Source organism: Chelonia mydas, chromosome 4, assembly GCF_015237465.2.
Source record: "Chelonia mydas isolate rCheMyd1 chromosome 4, rCheMyd1.pri.v2, whole genome shotgun sequence".
Lineage (NCBI taxonomy): Eukaryota > Metazoa > Chordata > Testudines > Cheloniidae > Chelonia > Chelonia mydas.
In genome coordinates this window covers 95,089,610-95,108,654 of record NC_057852.1, presented here as the reverse complement: position 1 = coordinate 95,108,654, position 19,045 = coordinate 95,089,610, and the positions used below count along the sequence as shown (strand labels likewise).

At 41.8% G+C, this 19,045-nt stretch overlaps 1 long non-coding RNA gene across 1 annotated transcript; it reads right to left on the bottom strand.

The window, feature by feature from the left end:
* Positions 1 to 1,836: 1,836 nt before the first annotated feature.
* Positions 1,837 to 6,848, bottom strand: LOC122465358. The gene is made up of 3 exons (XR_006290135.1): positions 6,770 to 6,848; positions 4,367 to 4,512; positions 1,837 to 2,214 (listed from the first exon to the last, which is right to left on the bottom strand). It is a non-coding gene; the product is annotated as an uncharacterized LOC122465358 (long non-coding RNA).
* Positions 6,849 to 19,045: the final 12,197 nt, after the last annotated feature.

Genomic DNA, 19,045 nt, shown 5'->3' with positions numbered 1-19,045 from the left:
TGCCTACGGGTCCTAAATGCTATGGTAATACGAATAATTAAGTATTGTATTTTCCTGAAAAAGTTGTCTGAACTTTTAGTTCCTTCATAATATTCATGATAAGAAATAAGTCTTTTGATTTTTAGACAGTCTAACAATATTGAATAATCACTTTAAATGAGAAGAATATCAATTAATAGCAAAGGATTTCTAGTTGGCTAGGAAAATATCAATTGTGTAGATTAGTTTTTTGATTAACCACAATTTTTCATAGTGAAACACCTGTTTTTTGTTTTTGGCTTCCTTGATGCCTTCTCCACCTCCTTTTTTTCTTTTTGGCATATAGTTCATTTTTAATCCTTTCCCTTTTTTCTCACTATCTAAAACCCAAATGGAAGACTTTTGTAAGTGTCATGAGTCTTTAGAATGTTTTTGCATTTAATATATTTTATTTTATTTTTAAAATATAATTTTGTCCAAGGACATAGCAGGTGTTTTTTTTTAAATTAGACATTTATGGATAACAGCCAAGATTGCTGTAAGTGGCTAGTGATTCTGGATGCTCAACTTGAGAAAAAAAATGAGGCCTGATTTTCAGAGGGAGGGTGATCAGCAATAGGCCTGATTTTCCTATGGAGCAGTGGAAGAATGAAAGTCTATTTCCTACAGCAGTGGCTCTACACTAAGTCATACAGACAAGATAATGGCTAACAGTAGGCAGTGAACCCGCACAGCTTCCCTACAATCGCTTACCAGAAACTTAAGCCCTATAATTTTTGGCACAGAGTTGCTAAGGTGCGGCTGAAGATTCCCTAATGACTGTTAAGAGGTGATTCAAAGATTTGTACAAAGGAAGGCATTTGCAGTTTTGCATTTGGAAAAGTTTTATCAGTCCTACAAAACCCATAAACTATGCTACATGCGTTTGTGCACCACCTCCTGGCACCTTATCTTTTAAAGCTGATCACTTTAGTAACCTCTCTTTCTATAATAGCTTCTGGTGGTTTATTTTTTCAGTCCGGTAGTGCTACCCATGGGACTTTATCATCAGTGCAATAAGCTTTTTTAAATAGTGTCTTGGACTCTTGTTGGCAGCTTCTGCTTTGCCATTAGACTGGCTGTGATGCGCAGAAGATGTGACTTTTGCTGATGCTTCAAACTGCAAATTCCAACTGCAAAGTGGTCCATTATCTACATGAACAGTCTCTGCAATTCCATGCCAGCAAGCTGCAGCATTCCATGATAGAGGCTGCTGTTTTTATATGTAAGGGGTCTACTTCCCAATAATCCAAACAATAATCAACCCTCACAAGGTATACTTAATTTCCCAAGATACAGAAGTGCATGACTAGCTTGATCCCAGGTTGATCAGGTATTTTGCTCATTGTCAGAGGATCCATTTGCTGAGTTGGTAGGAATTCATTGCAGATACTCTTAGCTTATGGAATCCTTGATCCCACTGCCCATGCTTGGTCAATACAGAACATCTTGTGCCTTGTATGTATCAGCCTTTGCAGGTGGCAGCAACAAGGGCTGAGTTCAACACGTCTGGAGGTTCTTTTTGATAAATAAATGAAACAATGGCTCAAGCCCCCACCCAGAGCCAGACTCATTTCTGGCTCTGAGACACAGATAAATTAATAAATTTAAAAAGCCATCACTTGTCACCTTTGCAAGCAGTTTTTCCTCCACTTGCTAGTCTTTTGGAAACATGGGATAAAGCAATGCTTTTATATGGGAAAAGAGGAGAAAACAGGCAAAAGAAGCATGAACTATCCAGTATACAGAAATTTATTAGTATAAGAAATTGAGCAACTCAAATTAACACATTAGGTCAATCCCTTTCAGTATCAAGTAATAAATGTCCAGCTGATGAAGGTCCAGAAACCTGGCTCATCATCTACCCCACCAAAAGCCCACTCACAAATTGAATCAATGATAGCCAAAGGTGTCCAGGGATGGCTCTCCTCTGCTGGTCTGCTCTGGTCCTGAAAGAACTGTGCAGTTAGGTCCCACTCCACGGTGCAGCCTCCTAGTGCGGTTCAGTAGTTTTGTTTCACTTCCACCAACTGGGTGAGTTAGGGTGCTGTGAAGTCAGCTCAGTATTGGCATTTCCAGCTTGATATGATGATCTGGCCATGGAGTCAGCTCTCTAGTGTTGCTGCTGCTGGTCCAGAGCTCCCCATGGAGCCAGCTCTGTTCTGCTGCCATTGCTGGTCCGGTTGGGCCTTGTCTCTGAAATTCCAACATACAGGCCATCAGATCTCCAGATGGGGGAATGCAAAACAGAACCCTTTGACAGAAACCCCGGTCCCCAAGTTAGAACTCCTGGTTTCTAGGACAGAGCAATTTCCTCCTCTTTCTTTGCTGAGCTCAAACCAAAATCCATTTCTTGAACGCTCAGGGTAACCACACACCCAGGGCATATTCAGCACAATTTTTATACCTTTTCATGGAACACAGTACTGATAACAATCCATTAAAACCATTAAACACCCAAACAAATATATTCCAACTAAACTCAGGTAGAATTATGGGTAAACAAGATATAAATGAAGTTGGCCAGAACTGGCTTTTGCCCTTCTCACAAATAGAGGAAGCAGAAATCTCCATTCTCTAGGTCATCTAGCCATGGGGCTCACACATAGACATGTGACGTTATGAGTGTAATATAATATCTCATTGAAAGGTGACAGGGCCAGAAAGAGATAATTAACTCACAGACTGACCTGACCCATAGCCAAACATTAAAGACTAGTTAGGAAGATATGTAAATGAATAGAGCTTTGAAATGCAAGTCTGCATTGTTAGAGGTAGAAGGGTAGACGTTTGTTCAGGCCTTGTGATGTAAGTAAACAAGTCTTATCTATTGCTATAGCTTTGATTCAAAGATCAAAAAAGGAATATTAACATTTAGGAAGACACTTGAGTGAAATAGTATCATTGTCTATGGCTCTTTGAAGGTTGTTATAACCTGTATCTGAACTGTTTAATGGATAAATTATCCTGTGCTAATGGCTGTGATGTTTGGAAGAAGGAAAGTTAAGCCTATTGTTTTCTCAGGCCAAAAGGCTGCAGAAAATGTATAAAAACCTTGGGACACGATCCTTCTTCATCTGAGATCTGCTTCATCTGAGATCTTTGGGTTTCAAGATGGGGAAACCTTAAGCCATAAGGATTGAGATCCCCAGTCACTGACTGGAGTCACCCTGAATATGGACATTGGACTATAACCTATGGACTATTTCTAAAAGGACTTTTGGCAACTACAAGCTCATCTCTGCTATGTAGCTGAACCTCAAGAATTGAATTCAAGTCTGTATGTATATTGATCTTTTAATCACACTCTCTCTTTTCTTTTTTAATAAATTTTAGTTTAGTTAACAAGAATGGACGATAGTGTGTATTTGGGGTAAGATCGAAGTTATTATTTGACCTGGGTCTGGGGCTTGGTCCTTTGGGGTCAGGAGAACCTTTTCTTTCATATGATGAAATATGATTTTCAGAATTTATCATCATATGTTTGACATGTGTGTCTGGATGGAGGCCTGAGGCTGGGTACTTTAAGGGAACCTCATTATTTGGACTTCTGAGTAACCAGTGAGGTACTATAGAAGCTGTGTTGTGCTGGCTTGCTAAATCTAAGTATTGGAATATCCACCAGCGTTTGGGGTTTGTTTGCCCCGTTCTGTTTGCAGTTCACCCTAATTGAGTGACCTCAGCTGGCTCCCACAGGCAGCACTGTCACACATGCTTCTGCCCAATATCACTTCAGTGTTCCAGGGCAGCTTTTCTGGATGCACACCTTTAGGTATTATGACCCTGCTGCCCCTATAGAGAGCACCATTTTTTACTATCAGTTGTTATCTTTGTGTCCAAAATTCATGATTAACAAGTGGCACCTCTTCCTGTCCTTGAAGCACAGTGTCTGATTTGGTGTGTCTTGGTATCTGCAGAAGCCCATGTCTTCCTCAGAACTAACAACAGTGAGCAGGTGGAGCATGATGTGTGGAACACCTGTTGCTGTGTAAGGATATGGAATGTTGTTGCAGAGGTCAATAAGGATCAACCTCCATTTTGGAAGATGGGGCTCTGGGCTTCTGAGGGTGAGCTGCAGACTGCAGTGAACAGCAGGCTCTGGCATCTCTTGTGTTACTGTTATGTAATCCTTAAATAAAATCCTTCAACATCAACATTTCCATTAACACAGGAACCAACACACTTGGTGTGGTGTCTAGGGGCTAGACAGGGAGGGAAGTTAGATTCCTCTCAGAGCTTAGATATCATGCTGATAGGTGTCTTAGCAAAGCAATAGGGAAAGGTATCCCTTGGGGGTTTGATTTGAACTTTTACTTCAAGAAAACACATTTGCAGCTCTGCTACTCACTTGTTGTTGGTTCTGGATATTGTGGAAGTCACTTTGGGACAAATTTTGAAGAGTGGCTGCTAAACGGAGTGCCTCCATTTTAATGGATACAGTGGGTTTGATGATCAAAAGGGCTGAGCATCCACACTTCCGGTGAAGTCAAGTGTCTGATATGGAGAAAGAAAACAGAGTTTGTGGTTTAAAAACTTCAAGCTGGGCAACTATTTCAGAAGCAAATTCAAACATCCTGGAATGATCAACCATGAAAAGTTGAATCTGGGGAAAAAAAAAAAGTCATCTTGCAATGTCACAGTCAGCTATGTCACATTTGCTTACCTTTCTGTAAGAAATGGGGCCAGGGTTGCTGGAACAATTTGTATAGTGGGTGTGCTGAGAGCCATTGAATCAAACTGTAAAACCTGTATATAATGGAAACCACGTCAAGCCAAGGTGCAGTTGTACCCCCAGCGCTCCTAGTTTCAGCACATATGAATGTGGCATGAAATATGGGAATTCCATAGGGCAGATTGTGTTTGTTGTCAGAGCCCTGAGTAGGGGTCAGTGTGGTGCCACATAGCCCCAGGAGTAGCAACCCACTCAGGAGGTTGCAGGATACACTCTTTGTCCGGGCAGCTCCATAGAAGGGATAGTGGGGCCATGGCCCTACCTTCTCTTCACTCTTTTGGTAAAGAAATCTGCTAATACTAGAAGTGAACAGTCCCTGGGCTCAGCAAAGCACAAGGGCTGTAACAGTGCCTGGCCCACCAAGGGCCAGCCACTGTTGGGTCCATAATCAAGAAATAAAAGTTTCTGCATGGTCAGTGCTCATATATGGTGACTCCTGGTATATGACACATGTACTGTGACATGATCCAAGTTTTAAAGACGTCAAGCTCCCTATCACAGTCTCTTTGAGGGCCACTAGTGGTTAGTGGACCTAACCCGCTGTATCTCTGTCCCCCAGTAGCAGTCCCTGGTTCCTGACCCCAGGCCAGGTGTGTCTGGGCCTCCCCACTTCATCTGGGCCTTTTCTCTTAAGTGGGGCATCGTAGGGGGACCCAGGCCCTCGCTCTTCACCAGGTCCCAGTCCAGGTACCTGTGGGAAGAGACATTCTGCACAGAGGACTCTGCCGGTGTTAAAGTCCACTGCCCTGGGCTATTTCCCACCTATGTGCTACTTCAGTCTAGAGCGTGGCACCTATAATCCAAACAGTCAATAGCTTCACAAACAAAACCCAAATGAGCAGGGCCCTGCAAGACTTGCTGGTTCGCGAAGGGGTGGTTGGCGAAGGGACTGCCTGGGCCTTGCCCATTCTGTGGTCCCCTCTCAGGCTCCACCATCTGTCTATTTTCCTGGATTTTTCTTTCCTGCAGCCTGTCCACTACCCCCTAGCTAGGCTTCTGAGCTCCATTTAACCCATTCTTCCAGCTGGAGCTTGTTTTGCAGGCCTGTAGGGACGGAGTAGTTGGGCCCAGCATTTCCTTTTAATCCCTTTGGGCCAAGTGTGGGGTTTGTACGCCCCATTACAGAGACATTATTTCATAAATATACATCTGTCAGAAATATTCTGATCAATCAGTGGGGTTCAGTATCAAATATTTGACTCCTTTAATGCTACACCTTAAATCAATTTGACTGTGCTTAATTTTAAAGAGTTTTAGACTCTGTGAATAAAACAGTGTATATATTTTTGTAATGTGCTCAGTATACTTTAACATTTCTGGCTTTTCTATTATCCAACCAAGTGACACATCCTAGGCTTGATAACTGCTAGATTTTAGCTCTAGGATTTCTCCTTTAAACCTAACGAAGAATGATCAGCTCTTTGAAAGATTCAATAATTCAGTTCTCACCCTGTCTGTGTGATTAAGGGGGATTAGCTGCACATTCACAGACCCAAAAAACAAGTCCTTCTCTGTCACAATAATTAATACCCGACTAAATGTGTTTTTTCTCAACCCTACAATCTGTTTTCTTTGCAAACTTTAAAATAGGAGCTTTGGCATCTCCGATCTCCAGTATATGGATTAACTTACAACAAAGCTGAATCTTACTCTGAAGGTTGGACAATGTTTGATAAGCACCTTCAATAACATCCACAGTTTGAAACAGCAATTTTAAATACATTGAAAATTAGGGATGAGAGATAGGAGATTTAAGTTCCGTTAGATAATAAGGGCTGGGATTTTGCAATGGAAGTAAAGATGATTCTTCCTCAAAAATATTGCTCTGTCACCCAAGTGTCTGGCAGCAATAATGTATCTGTAATTCTTGGTATAATCATGCTACTTCCCACCCCATTCCACACCAGTATTGCCAACCTCAGGCATTAAAAAATCACGAGTCAGGATCCAAAAATCCTGAGACTGGCTTAAAAGTCATGAGATTAAAAAAATAATAAAAGTGAGGTTCTTTATGTTTACCTTTTGGCATTGGAGCATTTAGAATCCTGGTTTTAAGCTTTTCTCTGCAAATGTGACGGTGGGAAATTTTTTCAACGCCAGCTAAGATTCTTAGGTAATAACCTGATTCCAGCAGCTGGGCCTTAAAGACAAACAACAAATATTGTGAGACTTACGATAAAATTGCAAGAATTGGCTACATTGTTGTGCTAACTTGGGGGTTCCTGCGGGTGGGGTAGAGAAGAGTGGATGTAACCGGAGCATAGCAGAAGGAGATGGTTATATCAATCCTCACATTCTCTCTTTGCTGGGGAGGACTGCTTGGATCTTTGTGCTGCTTCCAAATGCTGCTGGGAAGGTGGGATAAATAAATTAATTTCTAATCTCTGCTTTTACTATGCTATCTAGTTTAGGGTTTTCTATAGAGCCTATCACCATAATACCTAAATACTTCCTAAATAATTTAGATTTGCACTGTGAAAACGCTTAATACTCTTCATGGAGCCTTCTGCTCTTCTTTCTTTCTCAGTGGAGAAGTTCTGCTTGGGGTATACATCTCTACTCCTTTTTTCTTCTTCTTCTTCACCTCCTCCCTCAACCTCCTTATGGTGGAAAAGCTTTCTCAAACAGAACAATTTTACATGCACTGACAAGGTAGTCAGACACCTCTGAAAGCTAATCCACAGCCAAACCCCACAGCTAAGAATGTTTTGGTTTTGGTTTTAATGCATTGCATCCTGGGGTTTGTGAGCTGCATTGTTCCAGAAGAGCACAGCCAACTTGCGGCATCATGGATGGAGGTACCTATAGAGAAACCATATGTGTTTTCCCAGCATCTAGCACAATGGGACCCCAATTCCTGATTGAAACATCTAGATGTTAACGTAATATAAATATTACATAATCATCATCATCATGTTCATCATCCACTAACATTTCTTTCTACTCCTAACTTTCTATCTCTGTATATTTCCTTCCTTTTCATTCTTCCTTTTCCAACAAAATTGTATTGAGGGGGCTCTCTCTTTCTTTCCACCCATTCTCACTGGGATGATGAAAGCAATGGCCTTGATGGGTTTTCCTATGCTATTGAGACATTTGTCTTTCCATGTTTCACTTCTTCTTGGCTCTTCCATCCATTTTACACTCTGCCAGCATGAGAATCACATTCATGAACAGCACCTAAGTAGAGAGAAGAGCCAGGAGGCAACATAGCAAGTGGCTCAGGCCCAGCCTAGCAGTATGCAAAGATTATAGCTTCTACAGTAGACGGGTAAACAGAAGGAGAGAGATTTAAAAAACAGAGGCTGTTCCACCAGAATCCACACAGCTGCAGTAGTTATCTGCATTAAGTCCTTTGCAGCAACCTGCTTTTCTGGCCCCTAAATAGCACATAAATAATCCCTTTGAAAACCATTTGAGTAGTGCTAAATAAGTCGGAATTCCAAGTAGTTAATGAAATTGCAAAAGGAATGCACGCTAGAAATCTCAAAATAGTCTATTGGTAATGAAATTCTGTGAGGGATATGTCCCGGATGATACTTGTAACAGAAATCTTTGTATCCAAAAAGCAGTACACCTTACAGTCGAGCCGAAGGAGAATAATGTCTGTCAGCAGTATTTAGCCCTGGTATTTTATTTTTTTTTTTTTGAGGCCTCCAGGAGCCACTAGGGATAAACTATCAGAAATTGCTGCTGTGCTAAGTAACATGTTAAGTCTGAGCAGTTCAATTTCAATCCACTAGAGGTCTGAGAAATTCTTTTCCAGCAATGTTATAAATCTTTCTTCAGCAATCTTGCTGTCTCCAATATAGTTAAGAGAAAAGAAACTTTTGACTCAGAGCCTATTGCCCTCAATCAAACAAAGAAGGACTGGGGTCAGGTAGAGAAGTGTCTTTCACTGACATAAAAATAGCTTCAGAATCTGGCCTACTAGAAAACACAGTCCTAAGTGACTGTTTATCCTGGGTTCTGTATGGATAATGATTCTAATCGCTGCAGGACTACTATTTTATGTAACATATATATTCCTTGCAAAGGGTCAATTTTTAATCTTCTCAAATAGGAAGAGAGTACCATGGGGAGAAGGGAGTTCATTAATATGAAATGCTTGCCCTGTAGTGCTTCTTCACAGTGCTAAATTTACTTAAGTGGAAAAGGAACCAAGATCCATGGCCTTGTGTGGCTAATGAGGTCTTGCACAGAAATGGAAGGACACGGGTGTTATCTGCAGAATTTAGCTAAGTATGTTTAACTTACTCTCAAATTGCTTATTAAATGCCAGGGTTTAAACTTACAAATATATCCAAGATAATATATATTTTTTGCAATAGTTTTCATTTCCTTCAATTGCCATCCTAATTATAATCAGATTAAGAGAAATGTTATCCTTAATTTTTATGGTACAGGGAAGCCAGTTGAATGAATGCAGTACAGCACATATAAAGAAATGAAGTAAAGTTCTAACGGGCATTAGTAAATGACTGATTTTCATATTAAAAACAAAGTCTGGTTTTATCAGAAGAGTGAGCAGAGCATTACAAATTATAGGATAACTGTGGCTATTCAGAAGGATTCAGGTAGGCCCCATACATCCGAATCTTTAATCCCAGATGCTGTAGTTCAAACAGTGTAACTTTTGAGAGTCAACTGAAGTAAAAACTACACTAATTAAAAATTCCAGAATTAATTTGAATGGATTATTTTCATCTCTGCTCAGGCTTCAGTATTTCACTTGGTTTCAGTTAAATACTTTATATTTGCTTCATATTTAATATGTGGTTCATTTGTGCATCACTAAAGAGTGTACTGCACAATGATTTGTGTGTGCCTTGAAATATAATTAATGTAAAGCTGAATATCATTGATAAATGGAGGTTACTTATCAGTGTTTAGCATATAGGGGAATATGAAAGGGAATGGTGTAATTTGTCTGAAGCAATTAGTTGTCTAAATTAGAGATAAAGGATTAAAGATGGGGCATTTAAACCAAATGTAGAGAAATTATATATTGCACATTCAAAAGTACAAACATGACACTTTCAAGTTGGCAGTGCCTTGGAAAATGATGGATGTCTGTACTTTTTATGGACAAACCTGAAAAGCACAGTGCGATAGTGATGTCAAAGTGTGATATGTATAATCACTTTGAAAAGTAGTAGATAAGAAGGGGTACAATGCACTAAAGTCTTGAGGCATGTTTCTCCACTGCTTTATTCCAGTATATTTCCACTAAGATTACTAGAGTTACATTGGCATAAACCAGGAATGAGGCAGTGGAGAATCAGGCCCTTCACTTTTGAAGACAAGAAATCACTGGTAAAATACACTGAATATAGGATTGTCATGAGTTGTGTATGAAAATACAGTATACATCATGTTAAGGGTGCAAGTCACTGCATCAGCAGGAAGTCTGATTAACTGATCTTTTCGTGGTTGACGTACAAGCAGTAAGTAAGGACCCAGGGCTACAGGACCAATCCTTCTCACTTTCTGGCTTGCCTCCATTATTGTGGGCTAGAATATCCCTTTGCCATTCAGGAATGTCCAGAATTATGTCCTCCAGAACGCTGAATGCCTGAAAGGACCGTGAAACCATAGGTAGTAAGCCACAGCAAGTATTGCTACCCTCTGCCCTCAAAAAACTGAAATAGTCTGTAATTTTTAAAGCTATATCATTTATAATTTTCACCTTAAAATTAGGCTTTATCCTCTGTTTAACTCGCAGTTGTGTCCAAGGCATAGCTGGGAATTTAACTGTTACTCTCAGAATATATTGAAGCAGAGTTTTACAAAGTATCATTGTTTGGCCTTGAGATTCTAAAGGCACTTCTGCTGCTAATGCAGTGAACCTTTTCAGAAATACTGAGACAATACTGCACTGTTTCTATTTTCAGGCTCTTTCCCCTCTGCAGCCCAGCCACAATCCAGCAGGAGTTTGGGGTGTTGCACTGTAATGGTGTGGTCAAAGAGGAAGTGTGAACAGGGTCAACCAGCAGTTACAATATCAAAGACAGAAGCTGAAAGACAGAGGCTGCAGAGTGTGATGAGAGACTTGCAGCAGTTTCTTGAGCAAGAAATGTTGCATGAGGGAGGAAGACAGAGTGCAGCAGAAACCTGTTTGAGAGACTGTGTATGCTAATGGCCATGAGAGTACAGGCTCCTGGTCTACTCTCATCTTCTGCGCCAGCACCATGTCCAAGTGAGCTCCACGGTACCATATCCTGAAGATCAGGAACCCACTGGACAGTTCTATGGGTGGGCATCCTATGCAACCAGGACTGAACACTATCTGGATTGGGCAAATGTACCCAATGCAGTCTTCCATCCCCGTGCAATCCTCTATCTCCCTGCAGCAGCAGTGCCAAGTGAGAAAGAAGAATAGGGGCCAGTGGACACCCAAAAGTAGGGGAGTTTCCTTTTTTCTGCAGTGGTTTCACTGTTTTGTACTGTTCAATGTTTGTGTTATGAACTTTATTTTATTTCATTTCTGGTTTGTTCTTTTTATAGCAGCTGGCCAGCCAGCCAGTTCTTTAATACTGTCATTTTCTAATACAAGCGTGTTAACAAATAAAGCTTTTGAATTCATTAAGAAAGTTTATTACCATCATTGCATCACATCATACAACAAATGTATTTCAAAGAATAAAGATAAAGATATCATAAGGCATAACTGGGAAGTTGTATGCAAATAAAATGTCTCAATATATTTTGTTTGCAGTGTTGTAGCCGTGTTGATCCAAGGATATGAGAGAGAGACAAGTTGGATGAGATAATACCTTTTTCAATGGGTGAAACAGACAAGCTTTCAAGCTACGCAGCTTGTCTCTTCTACCAACAGAAATTGGTCCAATAAAATATTACCTCATCCACCTTATCTCTCTCAATGTGTCTGTTCAGATCCATAATTAAAACCCACAAGTTAAAAAGACACCCTGTAAAGGAGCAGACTCACCCCTGTGGCGCCTTGGGAATTAGCTCTTTTCCAGCATGGAGCGCCCTCTGCAGGCCACTGATCTGCCACAGTTCTGGCCCCCATGTCCCTCACAGACCCCAGTGCCCCTTTCTCTGGGGTTCTGCCCCCTGGCAGTACCCCCACACTTTGCCTCTGGGTCTCCCCTTCCTGGGGAACCCCCAACCCACTATTCCCACCTTGCCTCAGTCTGGGCTACTGCCAGTAATCACCAAGCCCCCGCTCCTTGGGGCAGACTGCAGTGTAAAGGCCACTCATCATAGGCAAGGGGGTTCTGACCTGTTGCCTTCCTCTGCCTCCTAGTACTTCTATGGGCCTTGGACCAGGCCTTACAGCCTGGGGAGTTGCCAGCCTGGAGTGCCCCCGCTCAGCCTGCTCCTTCCCCAGCACTGCACCACCCTTAGTACCTGTCAGGCAGGCAACCAGACCCTGCTCTCTCCCAGCCTGGAGAGAGACTCCTTAAGCCGCTGGCTCACAACCTTTTTATACAGGCCAGCTGGGGCCTGATTGGGGCGTGGCCCACTGTGGCTGCTTCCACAATCAGCCATCCCCATCCACAGCCCTCTCCAGGGCTGCTTTTAACCCCTTCTATTTTAAGAGCAGGGTAGCCACCCTGCTACACACCCATAGTATAAGCAGTCATGTAATCCATAACTAAAAACTCATAACAGTCATTGTTCCCCACGCATAGTATACAGTGATAGCACTTCATTTACTGTTGATATTGCAGCTGATATCACAGATGCATTCATATATGAACCATCCCCCTTCTTCCATGAGGCAAGTCCATAATGTGGGCACACAAAGTATCCCTGATTTCTGTTGCACTTGTGCATCCTCCTCTTGTTATGACAAGTGCATTTTCTGGTGGAGTGTACCAGTTCAGCAAACCATTAATGACATGGCTCCACTCTGGAGGAATATGCTCAACTTTGGCTTCCCAGAAATTGTGAAGAGCACAGCAAGCCACAATAACGCGGACAGCACTGATAACACTAGAATCCAAATGATTCTGTAAAACAGCACCAGCGGGCTTTCAATCTGCCAAATGCACATTCAGCTACCATTCTACACCTGCTGAGAGGGTAATTCAACCTTCTTTTGCCAGGGCCTTTGAGTTCAGGGTATGAGTTCAGAGTTCATAATCCAAGGCAAAAGGGCATACATGAGTAACTCCTAAAATAACTGTGGGGACCGTTACTGCATTTATGACAATGTCATTCAGTGGGAAAAGCATCCTAGCCTGTCCATGACTGTAGACTCCTGATCAGCAGAAAACCCTGGCACCTTAGCACTTTTTCAGTGCATCCCATGATGGCATCCATAAATCAGCCTCTGTGGTTGACAAGGGCCTGCATAACAATGGAGTAGTACCCTTTGCGCGTTGATGTACTTATGTGCTCTTCGAGGAGGGAAAACTGTAGGTACTTGAGTTCCATCAATGGCCCTGGTGCAGTAAGGAAACCTCATTTGCTCAAAACTGGCAATTATTTCAGGGACATTGTTTATGCCCACCTCAGTTGGGTAAATCACATGCCTGTTTGCCCTAGAAACCTCTGCCACCGCAGCCCCACAGTTGACTTGCCAACACCAAACTGGTTAGTAATGGACATGCAGCACTCAGGAGTGGCCAGCTTCCAGATGGTTATACCAGCCCGCTTCTGGACCAGCATGGCCTCCCTCATGCATGTGTTCAGATGCTGGAGGGTCAGAGCAAGCTGCTCACAAAGCTTCAGAAACAAGACTTTCTTCATGCCAGAGTTGTGGACTCACTGCTGGTCCTTCCAGGTCTGAATGATGATGTGATGCTACCACTCTGCGCTTGTGGCCTAGCTCCAGAAGCACCGGTCTACATAAGGGGCATCAGTGGCTATACTGAGAGTCATGAGCTGCATCAGCCAGTTGGAGTCTGCCATGTCTGTAGCCTCCTCCTCTGACAGGTACCTTAGGTAGGTCAGAAAATGCTAATTGAAATGTCCACCAGCATCTCATGGGTGCTCTGCCTGTTTCTGGAAAAGGAGACAAAGCACAAGGAGGACAAGTTCCTTAAATTGTGCCTCTGCCATGCTGCTGGCTCCGGTTGCTCGGAGCATGTGTTATACCAATAAAATAAAAACCAGCAGGATCTTATTAAAGGGAAAAAGGCAAAATACCACATTTATTGTGAATACAGAAAGAATCATAGTAAGCAGTTAGTTATAGCTATAACATTCCATTCAATTTCATATTTATTCACACACACACACACACACACACGCACACAGAGGTTCTGCAAGGTTGTTATCATAGTTACCAGCCTTAGAGTTGCTCATGCCAAGCCACTGGCCAGGTGGCCTGGACATGAGGAAGGAGCAGGGCCTTGTCAGATGCTCATCTGATGCTCCTGGAAGTTGGTTTGCAGAATCAGATCCCCAAAGTTCTCACTTTCTAGAGTCCATTTTTGTAGGAATTTCTTCCTATGCCAGTCTATGGGAATTGTTTCATCATGCTGTTGCTGAATCAATCAGCAGATGTCACATTCCTGACGGCTCCGTGCTGCTAGATGTTATCTTGTTCTTTGGTTCTCCCATTCTTGAGGCTGTTGGGTGGATTCCAGTCTACCCTCCAGGGGTCCTCTGGTTATTTCCACTTGACGCCTTCTTCAGCTGATGGACACTGGATTCTTAGGCTGGCACCTCCCTGATCATTCAGTTATTATCCACACCAAGCATCCATCCACATACATCCTCTATCTCTATTTTAATCACAATTGTTAACAAAGCAAGATGAATACAACAATAGGGCGGGGAGTCTCTGGGTGCTGTTTCTGTTGTTACAGAGTATTGCTTTGAGTCTCTCTCTGTGCGAATTGCTTTGAGAACAGACTCTGTCTTAGAATGTACTAACGCAATTAGCAGCTTGCAAGTTTCACACATAGAGGGAGAGAAACCGTACCAAAAACCAAGAGACCTCTTAATTAGTAATACTCTGGAATTTAAACTATGGGGAATCAAACTCATTTGTGATTTTAATACAGAACTTCTTTAATATGATCCAACACATGTAGACCCAAAAAGCTGGCTTGGCTGGATGCGTTGGTGGGCTGAGATAACTTTCAGTAAAGTGCTATGGGATGGATAATCAAGTTTTCCCACAGTGCATCACAAACCAAGGGTTAGTGCAGCTACAGTTGGGCAAAGCACTAGGAAGCCTGGGATAGGCTGGTTTGACTCAGGACTGTGTAGTGAAGTGTGGTCGTGTGAGTGTGGGTGTGAAACCCTGGTCCAGAAATTGTAAATCCAGGCTGACTAATCAGTCAAACGTGGGCTTAGAAACACCAAATCTGAGGGCTCTAGTCCCACAGACCTAGGCTTACATTTCAGTGTAGACATACCCTCAGTACATGGGAACCCCCAGTGTTCTGGGAACAGCTGCTGTCTCATGAGTCACTGGCAGGGTTGGGATTTTTAAATTTTTTTTTTGGAGCTGTGCTATCTCCAGGGGTGTGAGGGCTCTTCGGAAATGTGAAAGGTTCGGTGACAGACCTGTCGTATATTCAGTGTGTGTGGGGGAAAGGGAGGCAACTTCACTCACATGACAGAATGAATTGGAGAAATCTCCGTGAAGGCTTTCTCCCATCAGATCCTGTCCATTTGGTATTCCTGCAGGTGAGGACGATCTCTGTCTATGCTTTTTAACTGCAATTGGCATTTGAAACTTTTACTGCTGGGCTAATCAAGAAGGATGTCATTTTATTTTAATGAGGGACACTGGTGTTTGTATGTCCTTGGCAGACAAATACAAGACAATGGTCCTGCCCCAAACAGTCTTAGCTTACAGTCTAAGAATACAATGGAATAAGAAACCAAAAACCTTCATTAAACTAAGAACCCAATTAACTTCATTATTTCCATGAAATATAGTAAGGTAGAATGGTTTTCCGTGATGTCACAAAAAGGCCATTTTATGATCATAAAGATAAAAGATCCTTTGGAACAATTATTTATATACATTTTTAAAAATAAAAGGGTACATAGAAAGTACTGGGTTGACTTTGTAAATTTGTTTTATGGGCAATTTCACCACCATTCTCTCCTGCTGAGAATTTGATAATTGATATTGATTGTCTCTAAAGTGAGTGTAGGAACGTGTGTAATGGTATTGCTATGGTCTATTTACCTTACATGTATAGTTCCTGAGAAAATAAATAATAATCCTGACATTGTATTACTAATTCACAGAATGCTCACATTTTACATGCCTGGATCACAAGATGTTTAGCCAACAGGGATGTTTTACAAGAGTCCTCAGCTCAGCATCGAAGTTAAAACGGTCAGTTAGCACACGAATTCCACTCTTGTTATCCAGGGAAAAATAATCTCAAAATCAGATTTTTAGTTCTAGTGGGGCAGGTTATCCCCCTCTGTGTTCTCTCAGGGACCGGTTAGACTGTTACCAGAGCAAGAGGAAGTACATGGTTTTGTTGCCGCGAAGTAGCAGAGCGTTACGATCTCTCTCCTCACTGCACTGAGGAGGAAGTGCACCTGTATCCAGTGCAGTGACTGTCACCCACTCTGCTACCACAGCCTATGCTGGCTGGGGCAGAGAGGGGATGGAGCTAAGGGTCATTCCAGTCCAGTCCAGTCTAGTCCAGTCCAGGCCCTAAAGTGCCCCACACACCTGCATGAAGGTGGGGAAGTAGCGGCTCTTCAGAGCCTGCTTTCTTTTTCATGCTGTAACCCATGGGATAATGTGTAGCCTGCACAAAAAAGTAGGGGGGTATCTTATACCACAGTATGCCCATGTGCAACTGTGCAGAGCTAATGATCTAGTTGCCAAGGAAAGGATGAAAGGAACAGAAAAAGTATCCTGTGATCCAAATTTTATCAGAGGGCAGGAAATGGAGAAGAAAAGATACTGATGAAAAGTCTTGTTCAATGTTTTCTTAATTAAATTTGTTAGATTTTTGATTTGTGTGTGTGTGGGGGGGAACTAAAAACATCCCATACAGAAGTGTGCAAAACCTTGAGCAGCACCTTTGTACAAAATTCACTCTTTTTGAAAGTGTTGCCATTACAAATATTCATTAAAAGGGCACCAAATGCCATGCAAATACATCAAATGTATCATGTGCCGAATAGCACAGCTCTAACCTCCAAATTCTTGAAAGTTCCCTTGGCCTTTCTATGCACACCTCTTCTCAGAGGAGGATGAACATGTGTAGCGTCCTAATTGAATGTCTGAACAAATTTCTGTTTATATTGATACAGAGTTCCCAGTGGTCTACCTCTAACTGTGTCATGGAAGAAACACCTATTTAGCAAAGGCATATACCAGCTCCCTGCTGTAATCATCCCTCAAGAGGAATTTAATTTTTAATTAAGTGAAGCAGAGTGTTTACTCTTGCTGTACAGCTGATTAATCAGGGCTTTGTTATTTGTGTAGAGGAAAGGGGGTAAATTAAATATCTCTTTAATTAGATGAAGAGGAATTTACCTTCACTGTCATCTAGAGGACAATATATAAATGTAGCCCATTGGGGGAAAGGTCCACTGTGTGAATAGAGTACTGTTTAAAAGCTATCTTAACTAGAGGGGGAATGGTACTGAGAAACCTGACCCATGTGACTGTGAGGGGGTACCTGAAAAATATTGAAGCTGCCTATAGATTGTTAGACCCAATCCTGCAAGGGGCCGAGCACTCCTGTGAAATGTTAAAAGACCTTCAGAGCCACTGACTTCAAGTGCTTAGCCACATATTTGAATCTGTCTAATCTTCATTATTATTTTTCTGAATGTATCATGCAGGTACTTAGGAGCAGGAGGAAGATCTGCTAATAGATAATAGCATGGTACTGCATGTGGAGCTTTATGACTAGAGGAAGAGGTACAGTGAAGTGAATAGCAAAGCTCCCATTGACTTCAAACACCCAAGATCTCCCTCACCTCCCTTCACAGGAAGGTATGCATGCCCATGTCCACCTTCCGTTAGGAAAGAAAATGACCTCTATTTTGTCAGGTACCCTAAGTCACCAGGTTGGATGTTGTCACTCTAGGCAGCAGCACAGAGTCTTCTCCAAATACCAATTTCAGGGGTGGTACATTCCCTGATTTCATCATTTAAAATAGTTTCACACATCAGCTTGAAGGGCAAAGCAAGTCAATGTGTGACCTATCTGGGGCCTTTCACTCACTCTGTGTGCATAACATTTTTTTACTTCAGTTGAAATGTTGCATGACCTTACCAGCATGTATGCGAGGTTCCTGCTGTAAATGGTGGGCCACTGACTTCAATACAGTCACATGAGAGTGGTGTAGCATAGGATTAGAGCTATTGCATGTATTTACCTAAGCACAGGATGTGCACTATGTATAACTGGGCACTGTTGGAACTGAAGTGTAAGATATGTAAAATTCAAATATTAGGTTGGAAATAAAGCTGGTTGAAAATCAGATTTTCCAGCCCAGGAGAAATTCTGATATTTCAAAATTTGTTTTCAGCCCTAATCAGAACAAAGAGCTCAAATATCAACATTCTGGGGGAAAGAACAGAAAGTTCCAAAACTCTTTAATTTGGAAATCTCAAGATGTTTCTTTTGACATCTGAGATCAAAAGAATTCACATTTGTGAACTGAAACATTTTGTTTCAGTTTGTTGAACCAGATCAAACCATTTTGTTTTAGCTTGGTTTAACATTGATCTGTGTTTGCCTGAGCTGCTGCAGTGCCTCACAGGAGCTGTATTTTAGGTGCATTGTGCACCTCATTCCTCATTCGCCTCCATGGGCCAGGCTCTCTGGCAGGTCTAGACCAGACGTAATGTAATGCATCATGGCCACACGACTCCTGTGATGCACTGCTGAGGTTTAGTCAGAGTTAACCTGAAAACAAAAACTTCCAGCAAAAAAACCATTTCTCTAGGAAAATTTTGATTTTACAGAAACTTCATTTTCCATCAAAAAAACATTTCAACAGAACATTCCATCTAGTTGAAAATAAAAGCCCTAAACATGATTTTTAAAACAGCAGGGTAAAATCCGCCAACCTGTGTATGATTTACTAGTTTACGTTTTATTTGTTGGGTGAATGTTGTCATTTTGAACTATGTACACTGCAATAAGAGTTTAGTTACATAACTCCTCCCCTGGCAACAAACAAAAGGCAATTCGAAAAGTGTTATTTCAATAAATTATTTATCTCCTGGGTATCAAACATGAGAATAAGGAAAGCAACAGCACAGCAGGTTGTAATAATGTTGTGGATAAGCTACATGTTGGTATTTGTATGAGAAATTCAAAGACCAGTTCAGTTTTCTACGCACTAAAGGATTGATTTCTTGGTCGACAG